We start from the raw sequence: 15,676 nt of genomic DNA, 5'->3' as shown, positions 1-15,676 counted from the left end.
GCCCCATGGGATAAAGCACACAGACACGCACACTCCCTTCCCAGCTGTTCACATCTTACAAAAGGTTTTTGGTGGATGCAAAATGCCAGAGAAATCAGTGAAAACTCATAGGAACTTCTATCAGTGAGCAGCCTTTGTGGCCATCCCTTGTATTTGCCAATGAAATTCCTGCCACACATTCGTGGCCTGCTTGGCACTTTTCTTGCCTGTGTTTTAACTCTCTGGTTTATAATTTTATTATTTTACTATGGTCTCCAGACCACGTGCAGACCAACATTGCCTTATGATATTTCTCTGCAGTGATTACATTAAAACCTTGTTAAAAAGGCAAATCTAAACAACCTTGGAGATGCTCAAGGAGAACCACAGATTTCTTCTTGACATGCATCATTATGTAGTTAAACAACATTCCATGGAACACAAGGATATTTATTATTCAACAGATAACTCTGTTACAGCTTAAGCTAGCCTGGAAATAAAAGGGCAGCATTATTTAATTAATGATGGTTTTCAGATTACATCCAGGGAGAGAATAGCTGTTTTCTCAGTTTTTGTTAGCCTAGGTGTGGCCCTGTGAGCACTGCTCACAGAAATACTACTCCATTCTCCCTTCCTCACACACAGATATACACATTGCTCTGCTGACTTTGTCCTGACTGTTCCTGGACAGTTTTCCATTCTAACAAGCATCTAGGCAAACAAAAACATGCTTCCCGTAGGAAAAAGAAGCCCTTTACCTCGGGTGTCCACATCTCTCTGTCTGTAGGACAAACATTCACTGTGTTTTCTACTGTGGCTTCTCTCCAAGCTTTCCGCCCCTTCCTCATCCCAAGCTCACATTGCAGCCTTGAGGATGTTCTCTCTGAGCCTCACTACCCTCCAAAAACTGGTGTGGTTACAGCTGAATTCCTTCTTTCCTACAGAATCTTAGGACACCATATTTTTGCTTTGGAGTTCATTGCATCGTTTGATCATCTTGGCCTCTGCTGTTTTGCTTTCTATAACAACACAGTAAATGTCACCCTCTTTGTCCAGAAGGATAAAGTCCCTGTCCAAGTCCCTATTCGATGCACAGAGTATGAACAAAATGCCTGAAGTTTTCCAACATGCTGTTTATGTCCTGTTGCAGTACTGTCTGTCTGAAAATCCCAGTTATGACTTAGCTTCTCTGTGCTGAGCAGTTCAGCCTGGATAATTTCAGTTCCTTGCTGCAAAAGGAAATCTGAAACAAATACAAAGCCCACTTCACTTAGCAAATATATCCAGAAAACAAAAAGAGGAAAAATCTGGGAGAGCCTGTATAAATGCCTATAAATACCTGGAAACCACAGGCACTCTGTCAAGTAACTTATACTACCCTCCTTTTAAGAGGTATATTTGAAGGGGATGAACTACCCTTTGGCAATGTCAGCCTCCCTCCCTTTACTGAACATCAAGCCCAGATGACTAATTTTGGATGGCCAATTAGGCAAGAGGAATCCCAGTGCTAAACAACTTCAGCATGTTGCTGCAACGTTTCCCCTGTTTATATTTAGCCTCTTTTCTCCATTTTTGTGGAGCTCTGAGATGAAAATCTGGAGACAAAAAGATACTATTCTACCCTCAGAGTTTATCTGTCTCAGATGCACTGCTTGTCTATACCTAGAAGAGCTCTTTGCTGTTTGTGTAGTGCTGTGCAGTGGAAATCAGCAGTTTGTAGACAGCTCTTTCTAAGATCAGGAGGACAAATGCTTGTTTATTTTCTCTATGATGTCTTCCAAGTTAACAATAGATATTGACCCTATGGAATTGCTGTAGCACATTGTGAATTATGTATGAAATGCAATTTCCCTGTCTGCTGTGGACATCTTTGACTGTGCTGTTTGCAGCACTCATTGTCAGAGGGCTTGTAGTGTTCTCAGTGACACAGCCAGGGCAACTGAACTCACCATAAAGAAACTGTCAATATTCAATTAAAATAAAATTCTATCTCATTCCTTAAAATCCAAATTCTTGAAAGCAATCAGCTTCTTATAACTCCTATCCCACTTTCTAACACAGTTTAAAACCTTTCCTTAGAATTGTAATTGTTTAGGTTAGAAAAGACTTCTGAGATCATCACTTCTAACAATTAAGCTAACACTACCAAGTCCATCACTAAATCATATACCCAAATGCCACATCCACGTCTTCTGAACACTTCCAGGGATGGTGATGCCACCACTTCCTTGGGCAGCTTATTCCAATGCCTGACTACTCTTTAAGGGGAGAAATTTTTTGTAATGTCTAGTATAAACCTCCCCTGCCACAATTTGTGGCCACCTCCTCTTGTCCTTATTACTTGGGAGATGAGCCTTATTATAACCTCCTTTTAGGCACTTGCAGAGAGCAATAAGGTCTTCCCTGAGCCTCCCTTTCCCCAGGCTAAGCAACCCCAGGCTCCCTCAGCTGCTCTTTACAATATTCGTGCTCTAAAAGTAGGTTTTATTCATCCAACTGTTCAACATAACCTCACAGTGAAGTGCAATGTTAAGTAAACAGAATGCCAAAGAATAGAATAGAATAGAATAGAATAGAATAGAATAGAATAGAATAGAATAGGAAAGGTCCTAAAACAATCATCTAGTCCAACTGTCTTACCACTTCAGGGCTGAGAAGTTAAAGCAAATTATTAAGGGCATTGCCCAAATGCCTCTTAAATGCTGACAGGGATGGGGCATCAACCACCTTCCTAGGATGCCTGGTAAAAAAAACAAAACCTCAGTGAAAGGAGATTCAAAAGCATAGGCAGATGCCTCACTAGCAGGCCTAGAGTCAAGAAGTCAACAATGATTATAACCTACCTATTCTTTTTTCCATTAAAGCTCACTTCAGTAAAAGTCTCCTACATTATATCAAATGAGGTACATCAGATAAGATGTCCCATACAGACAAAATCTAACTTTCATGGGTAGTCTGGCGTGTACTGGTTCCCTGTTCTTCAGCATGTTTCTTGTGCTCCCGAATTTGCTCATCAGAGATTGTGAGGTTTATGCATGTGACTGCTCTCAGAGACTAAGGCAAATGAGAAAGAATCAGCTGCTTTCTCAGTGGGAACACATATTTTTAAAAAATCTAATCAGAATATTTCTCCATAGTTGGGTTATTAAGAAAGTGGACTAGAAGCACATTTTTACAGCAGTAATAATTTTTCCTTCCTTTTGTTACATCCAGTTTTACAGTGTGCAATCAGTGTTTCTTCCCCATCATCCTACTTTTATTATCATCCTAGGAAATAAATGCCATTGTAACAGTGTAAAATAAATGGAACCGCTTATTAACAATACACAAAAGCTACAGAAGAGGGCTGAATTACTGAAGCTATTGTGAGGAAATTTCAGCCAGGTGTTTTTTTTTCTCTCCTCTCATGCAAACCTCATTAACAACGTCCAGTGTGTATACCAGGAATGCAGGTTTTGGTCCTGGATACGTAATGAGTTAGGAGTCTAGCAGGAGACCCTGGGAACATAGGAACAGCATCCTGTCCCACTGCAGCTTTTCTGACACTGAAATGTTTTTGGGGGAGCACCATCTACACTCACAGTTGACCTAGTGGCAGGAGCAGAAGCAGAAAATGCACACAGGCTACCTTTAACTGAGGAGCACGTGGGTAAATCAGGCGAGCACTCAAGTACAGCAAGGAGCTTTGCGTCAGTGGTTCTTTCTGCTGATGCAAGGGTTCTCCTGTAAATTGCACCCAAAAGCAAGCAGAGTTGGCTTGGAATGTTTACTTCTGAAAATGTATAATGAAATGGATTATTAAAATGCACCAAATCCTGAGTTCCTTGTGGGCATGTGTAATTTGTAATCGCGGAAACTGCAGGAGCCTTCTTTTTTCCTGCTCCCAAGTAATTAAGAGTGAAACTGTTCAGCCATTCGCATGCAATGAATTCTCTCTTCCCTCACTTACACTGCTATGTCCTGTTATACATTACACATCCAAGGATTACATATTTTATACACTTTTGATCTTGTGGTGGAAATAAATTTTACAAGCCAGCCAAACTTCTCTTAACCACGTATACATCTGCTGTCTCCCTGAAGCTTGCTGACAGTTAATTCCCTTCACATCTCCTGTAGCTGCACAAGAGGTACTGTTCCCAGTGCCCTTGCAAGGTTACAGCCAGCTCCCACCCCACATGACTAAATCAAAGCATTCCAAAAAACCAAAGGGACAGTCAAGTCTCTGGAATTTCAAAGCAAACATTTTCTGTATGTCTGGTGCTTCAACTCCTGCCAAGTCATTTCTCCTAGTAATCATGTGTTGTGTTTAGCACACCAGCCCAGCTTCTGACTCCCTTTTCACTGACAGAGCAGAGGCTTTGATTCTGGCCTGACATACACCTGGATAAATCCACCAAGGTCAACAGAACTAGACAGGTATAAACGGAAAAGAAATAGATCCAGATATGTGACTGTGTACACGTATATCGTGTAGTAAGAACGCACCGTGATTTTTCCAGCACATCCCTAGCCCCGCTGACCAGCCATGAGCAGGTGCTTTTCTGGGAATGGGGGGGTCACTGTGGCAGGACATGAAGCAGCTTGTTATGCATAACACATTGTCCCTCTGAGGACCACTCAGTGTTGCCCTGTATGTAGAGTGATCTCATATGGGACTGTGACACTGCAAGGCAGAGCTGCCAGCTTTGTGCCACTTCACAGACTCAGGGCCATGTGGCTGCCATCAGAAGGTCACACCTGATACTGTAAGGGTTAAACTAGCAGGTCCAGACCCAACACTGGGCTTCACTGACCGCAGTACCTAAGGACAGGAATCATTTCCCAGCTTAACTCCTACAAAAAAGAGCAGCTCGCTCGCTCTCTCTCTCGCACATACATGCTGTTCGCTCACACTCTTTTCCTTCTGTCTTTAATCATTCATGCTCACTCTAAGTTTCTTTAAACTGCAATTGGTTAAGGATCCCAGGTCTGAGGGAGCCCCTTCTCAGGGTGAAAATCTCTCCTGTGTGATAAAACAGAGAGTAGCTAAATTGCTGAAGAACTGAGCAGAGATATGGTTCTTTCTTTATAGCAGAATCCCCTTTCACCAGCAACTATATTCTATATTTAAGGACAATACACAATACATATACTTAACACAATACATATGCTTACACACTTTGGCTTCTGTATTTTGTTTCCTGCCAAATAAAATGCTGTATTTCTGAATATGATGATCCCTCTCTGTGTCTCATTGGAACTTTGGACCTGTGCACTTGCTATCCTTCACCTTGGAGAACACAATTGTAGAGGCACCATTTGAACTAATTTCCCCCAAATTTAATTTTTTATTCTCTCTTCATGTACATGTGGCTCTTATTCACATGCAAAAGTCCTGTGCCTAACAATACACAGACAACCCTGCAATAAATATCAAGAGGACTGCTTCGTTCCTTAAGGTTTCCTGTCCTCTCTCTGCCTTAAGCAATGTCCCACAATCTAATTTGCTTTAAAGAATAGCCCTCAAAACACTTTTCAGGAACTTGGTTAATCTGGTATTACTCATGCTTCTAATATTACAAGGAAGACCTTGAATGACATTTAGCTAACAGGCAGTGTGTAGCTATGGACATAATTTTTTCTGAGGTAAAGACCTTGAGCTCAACGTGCATATGGTTTGCATTTGTTTTTTAAGAGAAGCCCCTAATGAAGCACATTCCCTATCCCACAAGGCATATTAGTCTGCAAAAATGGTGGAGATGAAGTCTTACCATTAATAATTAAATTTTTGTTGCTACCACAGTGGCGATCATTAGGCAATTATCTTTTGTCTTCAGAGCTATTTGTTCAGATAGGTTTCTAAATAGATCCTTTTTTTCATGAGTCTGATACATTAAAAATAAAAAAAAAAAAAGAAAAATAGCAAGATATCTTCTGTTCCAGAAGATGTCAAGGACTTCTTCAAATATAATGGCTTCTGCCCCAAGCAACATTTTGTCTGGATTTTGTTCACAGTCTTCAATGTATTTATCAAGAAGTAGAAAGAAATATCCATTACTTCTACTACTTTCAAAACTAGTAAGAGGATTTCTGAGGAAATATATAAACTCTGAATTGATACAAGGCCACCATTGTCAAATACACGAAGCTACTGGGATTGCTTCTGTGGTTAGTGAATTGTTGTCAGTGAGTCTTGCTCAGGGTGAGTGTCCTAAGAACCAACTGCACAGCCCAGGGTTGTCACCTCATGCACAAGTGACCCAGACAGGGGAGGCAGAGCTCAGGCACAGGTGTTTTTGGGATATTCTTCATACTGCCACCAAAGGGGAAACTATGGATGGACTCAATGACTGCTGCTGGTCAGGTGTCCTCAACAAAGGCAGCTGTTGACCTGCTGATGATGCCTCTTCCTTTAAAGGAAACATCCCTAGAAAGTCCTGTTTCCTAGCATCCCAGGCCAGCCAGGGCTCACCAGTTTCCTTGCAAATGCTTGGAGCACATACAGTTTAGACCCTGGCCTTGTCTCAACACCCTCCCACCATATCCGTACCAAAATCCACCTATGAGAACTGTAAGCTTGAAGGTGTTTTCTTTTTTTTTTTTTTTTGCTACAAGTTTTCTGACATCAGTAACATGTTTGAGGTGCTGCTGCTTTTTGCTTGCTTCTAGAACCACTTTTTTTTTTTTTTTTAAGAAGGATGATGATTCTGTATTTTGGATCATAGAAGGCTGTGACTGTGTCAGTGAAACTGCATTAAGAAGAAGCTTGGGTTAAAAGTGTTTATAACCAATAATGAACGTAGTCATCTCTTTTACTATTCACAAAACTTGGAAAGATTTTTGGTATTTTTTTGTTATGTGCAGCATCGTTCTATAACACCTCTTATGGAGCTAGGTCAGATTTTAGCACTTGTTAAGCAACTCACTTCAACTGTATCTTAGCTTATCCAGTGTTGATGGTTTGTGGCTGAACAATTTTAATCACACCTGACGCTTACTGTTTATTTGTTAATGGAAACTTTTGTAAAGCACCTGCAAAAACAACATGAGTATCTAAAAAATGAAAAGTTCTCTTTGAAGTTCCCATGAAAAATACCTGTGAAGAGTGAAGGATACTATTCAAAGAGACTTTACATTACTTTTCAGACAAAAATTATATGGGGGGTGTTGGGGTTACAAGTGTTATTGCTAGATGAGAATTAAAAAATGGTATGCTGTAGCACTTTTTCCTAAACCAAACATTATACAAGGTGGAATTCAACAGCAAAGTTAAATATAAAATAAATCCAACAGGATTACAGAAGGGCACAGTAACCCTGTCCCTGCAGTGACCCATGTAATAGCTCTGTGCTGGTGCTTGTGATGACATGTCAGCAATCCCACGTTAAATGTACTTTGAAGGCACATTAGCTTCTCCTCTTTGTGTGTCTGGATGTTTCCTTCACTGCTTTATGAACACACTTCAGTGTCTCCCACCCTCTTCCCCTTACCCCACATCACCTGAGAACAGCATCATGTTGTTTTCTCCTGACATGCCTCCTCAGCTGACTGCTGCAATGAGGAAAGTATTTTGAGATACCAGCTCTTTTTTTTCTCTTCTGTTTTTAGCAGAAATTCCTTCACAGCAGCTTGTTGGAAATAGCTGCTGTGTGGAAGGGATTTTGCAGCCATGTTTGCTTTAATGCTGGCAAACAGCTAATGCTGTCTTCCTGAGACACGGAGGCAGAGGAGACAGACACAGTCCCAGAGCAGAGATGAGTCAGGGCACAAGGAACAGGTCTGTGTGCCAGGTAAATGCTCTCTGGGGTGAGGGGAATCAAATTTTCCTGGTGAACTAAAGTAGGAACAGGTATGAGGGCAGGGGAGAGGGGGATTTTTAACATTGCATTTGACACTTATGAATTACATGTTACCGAGCATTTAATACAGGCTCTTGTCACTTTGTTTCAGGTAGCTTTTCCAGAAAATTAATTGCAAAATTCAAGGTTTGGGAGAGCTTAGAACACCATCGTTGCTTCACAGATGTTGCGGTCAGGCAGACGGAGCCCATGTGAATGAGAAAACCACAGGTTTCTTATTTTGAGTCCACAATTAAAGCCTCCAAGTTTCAAGGCTGGCAAGGGTGAGGACAATTTTTCCATGAGAAACATAGCAGATGAAGCCTGTTTTCCCCTGAACTACTTCTTTCTCACTTCAGCCTCTTCTCTCTCTATAATCTCCACCTACCCACTTGTTTCACCCCTTTTCAGTTTCTCCAGGTTTCTCACAGCCCACGGGAAATGTGGCTAATTACATAATTAGGATGAAGGAGCTTTATTAAAATCTATCAGTTCATGCTAGGTACAAATAATAATGATAAGAATAATAATGATAAAAATACATTTCTCTTGCATGTATAGCTACTTTCTCTGCACATACACTTTGTTTTGACACAAGACTTTTTTAACCCCTGCTTTTGTTTTTCTTGCTGAAAATTAATAGAAAGTTATTCCTTGTGCCTCCTACACCCTTCCCTTTCACAATGTGCTAATATCTATGATGGGGAAAAGGTTACAGCCATGGAGAAAACAATAATAGAAATTATCCATTATTCCTCATAGTCCCATTTGCATTGCCAGTCTTAATGTTTTGTTAGAATGCTCTCAAAGCTCTGGTCCTTGAATTAAATTAATATTCCTGTAATAAATCAATTGCAACTGAATTGTTTGAAACTCAGAATATAAATAGAGAAATTCCTTTTTAATACCTACTTATTGTTACTGCAGATTGGAGTTGATGCTGCCTACAAATGACAGTGAATAGTTTGGGATATTTTAGACCAGACAAAACCTCATAACTGATGAACACAAGTTAAAATGTATCGCTCCAGAAGTCATGTATGTGATCCCAGATTTTCTGGAAGCCTCTAATGTGCAGGGAGAAATTCCTCCTTTTTGCTTTTTTTCCCCCTTTCTCTTAATATTTTAAAATCTGAGCCTTCCAAACCACACCTCTGCTCTAAGCTAGGGAAATCAACCAGAACAATTAATGGGGAAAAAAAAATAAAGCTCATATTCCATTATAATAATTCAAAAGAGAAACGATCTCACACTGTGGTACTATTTTGAATTTTGTGTCAGGTATCAGAGAAACAAAATACATAAAAGCAAGGTTAAATGAGAAATGCAGATCCTGAAATGGTCCTGACCAATTCAGTTAATATTTCAGAAAAGGGAAGCTTTGAAGCCCTCACACTATCAAGCAGGGGTACCTGTACCACCCTGGTATTACAGCCTCTCTTTTTTTAGGTCTGGAAAGCATAAAGGAGGAGTAATATTACTTTTGGGAGGCTCTGTCTAGCATAGTTTGTGTGGGAGTTCTCTGAAAGTTTTCCCTGATAAATGATTTACCGGGACAGTAAAAGATCAAGAAAGCGCTGAGCTGTCCTTTCAAGACAAATTGCTTTCTTCACCCACTCCTTGAAAATCTTTAAAAACTTACTGTAATGATTAATTTTCCATAATTCTGAAAAGTGTTGAAGTCCAGGGCCTATGACTCTCTCAGATCCCTCCTGGGATACAGACACATCATGATCTTGAATTGAATCCTGCTTGGTGCATCCACGTATTTACTCTGGGTGTCCATATGTTTTACTTGTTACCTGAATTTCCCTACAGAGTCATTGGGGTTTTGGTATTTTATAATGCTGCGTGTTTCACTACTAAACAAAACACAAGAGAGTGTTTTGCCCTCCTTCTTTATATTTGTTTCATCAAAATTATTTGTTTCAGTTGTAGTAAAGAGGAAACCAGACTCACAGGGAGGAAAGAAGAGGCAAGCAAGAAGATGCCAATAAAGGCAGAGAAGACAGAAAATGGAGGTAGAAAGAAAAGTCTGCACATACTCAAGGATCTCCACTGCTTTCCTGTGATACTGGCGCCTCACTGGACCCATGAGGCATTTTTGCAATACACATAATAAAGAAATGGTGGTAAGAGACACATGGAAAAGAACAATTAAGAACAACAATGAGAAAAAAATTTACAGGAATGTGCCTCATTAGAGTTATGATAATAAACAATTATCTGTATTTCTGGTGATAATGATCCTGAAGTTCACTCTCTTTACTTATTCCAACTCTCCCCACCGTGCCACTGATGTCTAATATGGCGTATTTATACAAAAGATGAGTTTGAAAACTAGATTCCATTAAAAAAGCATCAGGTATAATAAGGAAAGCTATGGAAAATAACCTGTTATGCTTCTGCACCTGTCCCTTCCAATGGTTTCCCCCACTCACCCACAAACATTACTAAGTCTCATATTCTCTTGATTTCACTGAAGGAGAAACTGAGGCAGAGAAAAGCTTGTCTACAAAGCATCTGGGCTAGGCACTGGGCCAGCCTGTAGTCACATGCATTAACTGTGTCTGATGCTTCTATATAGAATATTATTAATTATTGGCAATTTGTAGCAGGCAAACCCTTATGAAGGTGCTATTAGCAGTGTGTGAGCACAGGGAGAAGAGCTCCCCAGAGGAGCTCCCAAACACTCACAGTTTTAATAGCCATTAGAAGCTCACATTGGGAACAAAGATCTTTTAAGACATTGCTCCCATACCAATCGTGATGATGGCAGATAATTAATCAGCAAACCCAAGCTCCGGGACTGCTAACTGAGCAAGGCAAACCTCATATCCACAGTGCAGCTGCGACTGCAGGCTGGAGTGCCTCACAGTGCTTACAAAAGCAACTACAAAAATATTTTCAAGACCTTTAGCAGACCCGTGCAGGACAGCTTATTCACCTAACACTACTGGGCTGATCAACTCTCCAAACCGGGGAGGAGAAAAGGTGCTGGTGATGCCGACCCTGCCAGCGGGGCACGCAAGGGTCAGGCTTTCATCCCCTATTTAGCAGTAATTTGGTATGTAAGGCTGCATGAGCCTTTGAAGCTCAGCGCTGCTGTTTTTAAAGGCTCCCATCAGCCAGCCCATAGTGTAACTGAAGCAGAAACAGAAGTGCAATAGCAGACAGAGTGTTCTTCTTGCAGAGTCTGCAGTTCTCTGACACGTCTGCTTGACTCTCCTTTCATGGCAGACAAACTTCCCGTCAGGAACCAGTTAACAGGGACAGCCAGGAGCAGCACTGACAAGCAGCGGCTTTGGAGGAAGGCAGTCATGTATTTAAAAAGGAAAAACCACCATGAAGAAGCCCACAAAAAACCCACATTATTTATTTTTCTGGGAGGTGAGTGGGAAGGGTTTCAAAGCATGGCTGTTATGCTATTTTGGCACAAAAAGTACTTTTCCAAATTCAAATCTTCCATCAGGTTGGCTTGGAAAACGGCATGTGGTTTAGAACCATGGCTTGCTCCTTTCAGCTTTGCCTCATCTTCCAGGTTAAAGTCTCAGCTGGGAGCATATCTGGGGGAAGGGAGGAGCATGTGAGAACCAGAGTATTCCCAGTGCGTTCCCACTGGCTGGCCCTGAGATCTGCAGGTAGTAAACACAAGCACTTTCCATATAAGGACCTTGCTTGGCAGATACCGAGGGGGGAAAATAAGGGACTATTGCTGAGGTGGGGAGCAAAAAGAAGTTATTTGCTGGCAGAGGAGAAAGGAACGAAGGATGCTGAAAGGGTACTGGGCAGCTGCTTTTCCGGCTGCTATGGGAGCCAAGGGAAGAGCCTTTGATCTGCTGAGCAGGCCTGGGCTTGCTGCCAGGACCTACATCCTTTCTCCAGCACTGACAGCAGGCTTCCTTGCTAGCTCCTCTCTGATTGCCCAGTCAAAAAACAAGTGACGTAACTCATGCAGGGACCTCACTGCAATGTTTCTATTATTACCAGCTCTGCAGAAAACATATGCTACAGATGCCTCAATCTGAAATTATCTTCTTGTCCAAGGCAGAACAAAAAGGAGAAAAAACCTGTGAGGTCCTCTGGATTACATCTTGCAAAGCCTAACAAAAGCCTTCTGGCATACTGGGGGACTAAGCAAAGCCACTGGTTTTACAGAGGAACTACCTCTGCTGCATAGCACCTTGGCCAAGCAAACCCTTCTCCAGTTGTCTATGTGCCATTACCTCTTGTGGCTGGGAGATTTAAATAGGAATACAGATTCCAGACCTAACACAGCTTCTAGACCAATACCTCAAATAATGTTCTCAAGATGGCATTTCCTAAAGAATGAGCTGTAATTGCCAGCAATGTTGAGTTTAGAGTGATGCGGAGATCAGCCTGCTTGGTACGTGCTGCTGCCCAATAAAGGAGAATATGAAGGCAGCTGTGCTCCTCAGCCCTCAGAGCAAAACATCCAGAGTATAGAGAATTTTCTCCAGCACCAGAGTGTCTTTAGTTCTTGCTGGTGTAACACGCTATTGCCATCACTGCAGGTAAATTCTGCTTGGACATGACCCAGGCTTACATCTTACCCAGAACCAGCCAGAGAGCGAAACTCTCATCACTTGAGGCACAGAAATATGCTACATTCTATGAAGCAGAATTGTATGCTTTTGCATGATGTAACCAAAAATTCACTTTGCCTTCTTTGCAGCACAACAGTTTTTGCAGGGTTGTCTCCCCTTCCTTTTGATGCTCACCATCACTACTGAGAGTACAGCCTTGCTAGACACTGAAGTTCTGACTCAGGAGTTTGGATGATGCCATAAAATTAATGCAAAATTAAATTCTTAATGCAAAATTAAAACCAAGCACTTCTGTTGTCTCAGTAATGCTGCCATCTTGCTATCAGGTACTTGTTGCTTTGTGTTAATGTTATTAGCATGGCAGTGGCAGCTTCTCTCAGACAAGGTCCCCTGCAAGATTAGGTCTCCCCTAAGCCTTCTTTTCTCAAGGGCAAACAAATCCAGTCCTTTCCTCATATGGCAGACTTTCAAGTCCTTTGATTGTCCTTGTTTCCCTTCTCTGGAAGCTTTCAGCTTGTTTCCATGTTTATACCCCATGGAAGGTTCCAGAGGACACTACCACCCTCCCTTTCCACCTGCCCCTCCTGCCACCTGAGCCGTGACTGAGCTGAAGTTTGCTCTTCTAAAGTCTAAAACTTTTGGTTTAGTACTAACCTTCAGTATGCCCAGCCGATCCCAAACTCCACAATGTGATCACTACAGCCAAGGCTATCACTGACCATGGCATTTCAAAGCAGGTTTCCTCGGTTTGGGAGTCCAGCAGTGCTTCATTCCTGCTTGGCACATCTCTAATATTTGTATGAGGAAGCAGTCCTCCTAAGCACTCCTGGAACTTGATGGATAACATGAGCTGCTGTACTGTTCTTCCAACAAATGTCTGGACAGCTGAAGTCACCCACATGAGGCAGGTTCTGTGAACCTGCCACAGCTTGCTTAAGTGCCCCAAATATTGTCTTGGTTTGGAGGTCAGTAGAAGTTGCCTACTGAAACATTCCCCTTGAAGATGCCTTCTCTGATCTTAAGGGCATTCTGTATGGCTGCACAGTTGCTGTGGTTGATTTCTGTGCATCAGAAATTCCCCTTGATAAAGAGTGAGACTCCTCCAGTTTTGTCCTGCCTGTCTTTTTGAAACAGCCTATAGCCATCCATCACAATCCTCCAGTCATGTGGGCTGTCCCAACATTTTTCAGCTATTCCTATGAATAACTCTGCTCTTGGTGAAACCCTTAGTTCCTGGTGCCACTTGGGACACCAGTTTCAATCTAAGTTCCTGTCTGCTGCTGTTTGTGTGGACAGAACCTGCAACGACTTTGTGCATTTTTCTCTTCCCAGGTGCTAAGTTTTACTGAACCTTTCCAATGTTGAGAAGACATTTTAAACAGAAACATATTTATGAAGTTGGGGAGACTGAGAAAAGAACAAACAACAGAATATCAGTGATGAATTTTGAAATCACTGGCTAAATTTTGCCTTCTAGCACACACAATCAATATTTACAGACTTTTTTGAATATATGTACCTGAAACCCATTTTTTTCACTTGTGAGTCTCAATTATGTGCAATTACTTACTAGTCTGATGTGATATTCCTTAGGAGATTTTAATTTATTTTAATGAAAAAAAAAGATTCTGATTTATTTGCATCACTGCTTCTTGAATCCATGGAGTGAAAACAAAACATCTAAATAGTTTTTGACATTTCATAAAAACCACAGATTTTCTTTCCTAGGCTTCAGCACTTCAATTTTAGCACTTTTGGCACACTTATATCAAGCCCACACTTTAAAATATAATGTCTGTCAAATAGAAAAGAACAACACTGATCAGGAAAGAAATTACGTTATCCATCTTCCTGCACATTGCAAAAGTTGCAGTTTTGTAAAAGGACAACTTTGAAAAAGTAGTTGACAGTTTAATTTTTAAGAGAACTGAAGGACAAGATTTTCTGCTATGTTAATACTTGAAGCTTTATTTTTAATTTCTCATCAGTAATAAACACAGGAGTGTAAATATGTCAGTAGCTGGGTTTACAGGAACTCAACACATAGCTAGAGATAATGCTGCAGAACAACTGCAAACACACTGCAGCAAGGCCCTCCTCACTCTGCCCACCGCTGCATGGAGGGTAAGGCTGAACAAGTCAGACGAAGGATTTGTTAGAATTATCACATGGCAAGCTATTAAAAGCCTGCTATTTGGCCCAAAGAGATGACACAAAAAATAATTTTGTCATGACAGATTTTGCCGGCCATTAGCTTTTTGAAGGTGAAGGCACACAATGACTTGTTTTTTCTTATGGCTGGGAAGAAGATGTCCATGTCCTCCAACAGCCCTTGTCACTCACCTTCTTGATGCTGTCTGTGTCAGCAAGAACCACTTGGACCTTCCTTCTGGAACTCAGGCCAAACAGCCCAAATTCAAAGATCAGGAGGAAGACCTAATGCCAATAGTTCTTTATCTAGTAGCTCTTCTTTCTATCCTGTTCCCAGGCCTGTGACTCTGGCAAATGACTCATTCTCTTAAAGGGCATCACAAACTTAGAGAGCTTTCTAAATTGGTACCATCCAGATCCTGCTCTGCAAGGCAGGCTCCTGGGACATAGAGCTGCAACTTAGCTTGCTTGAAAGCCAGCTCAGGCTATATGCTTTTGCAATCTGGTGATAATAAGAACCAGCAGTATACCTCCTAGGCCTCTTTCTCAGCCTGTTGATAGTTCTATGTGTTTAGTATGTAACTGGCATCAGACAAAGGGAAGAAAGCCTATAGGGTCAGAAATAGAAAACACTCACTAAACCAGATGCATTGCAGCTATCATACTTTCCACTTACTTTTGCACATCTTTAATAATAGCCATTCCAAAATGGGACCAGCTGACAGGCTGCAATATATAACAATTATGTTCATGTTTATATGTGTCCCTAGCTTCCTTCCCCAAATGTACATGCTTGAAAAGCCTTGTGTTTTGCAGCCTCACCCAAACATCTGCAATCATTTATGGACTGAAACTGCTTGCCATCTCAGCCTAGGTTTTTCAATGCACACTACAACTGATGTCATTTTGTATTTTCAAAAGAAACAAATATGTTTCCAGGCAAACCACATCAGAGAACATGCCACAGTTATCAGTTCAAAGAGCCTCACTGACTCAGCAGCTAGTGCTGTGTTTCATCTAGTCTTCCTGAGGTCAGGCAGGGAAATGTTAGCCCAGGAGTACACATCTGTGTGTATACAAACAGCTTCAGTCTTCAGTTGTGCTCTCCTTGACTGCCCCCTAAAATAATCTCAGCAAAGCACAAGAGCTGTCAAGTAC

General features: G+C 41.4%; 1 protein-coding gene and 1 long non-coding RNA gene across 14 annotated transcripts in view; one reads left to right on the top strand and one right to left on the bottom strand.

Annotated features, from left to right (window-relative positions):
- Positions 1–12,403, top strand: part of LOC102075460 (uncharacterized) — a 34,070-nt gene extending 21,667 nt beyond the window's left edge. Inside the window, exons 2-3 of the long non-coding RNA XR_003380285.2 lie at positions 7,912–8,083; positions 9,732–12,403. This is a non-coding gene — a long non-coding RNA (uncharacterized LOC102075460). The remainder of the gene's footprint in view (positions 1–7,911; positions 8,084–9,731) is intronic.
- The window catches only part of DLGAP1 (DLG associated protein 1), a 399,529-nt gene that overhangs the window by 43,551 nt on the left and 340,302 nt on the right, over positions 1–15,676 (bottom strand). The window lies entirely within an intron of this gene.

Source organism: Zonotrichia albicollis, chromosome 1, assembly GCF_047830755.1.
Source record: "Zonotrichia albicollis isolate bZonAlb1 chromosome 1, bZonAlb1.hap1, whole genome shotgun sequence".
Classification (NCBI taxonomy): Eukaryota; Metazoa; Chordata; class Aves; order Passeriformes; family Passerellidae; genus Zonotrichia; species Zonotrichia albicollis.
Note: the sequence above shows the minus strand (reverse complement) of the source record. Positions and strands in the feature narration are given on the sequence as shown.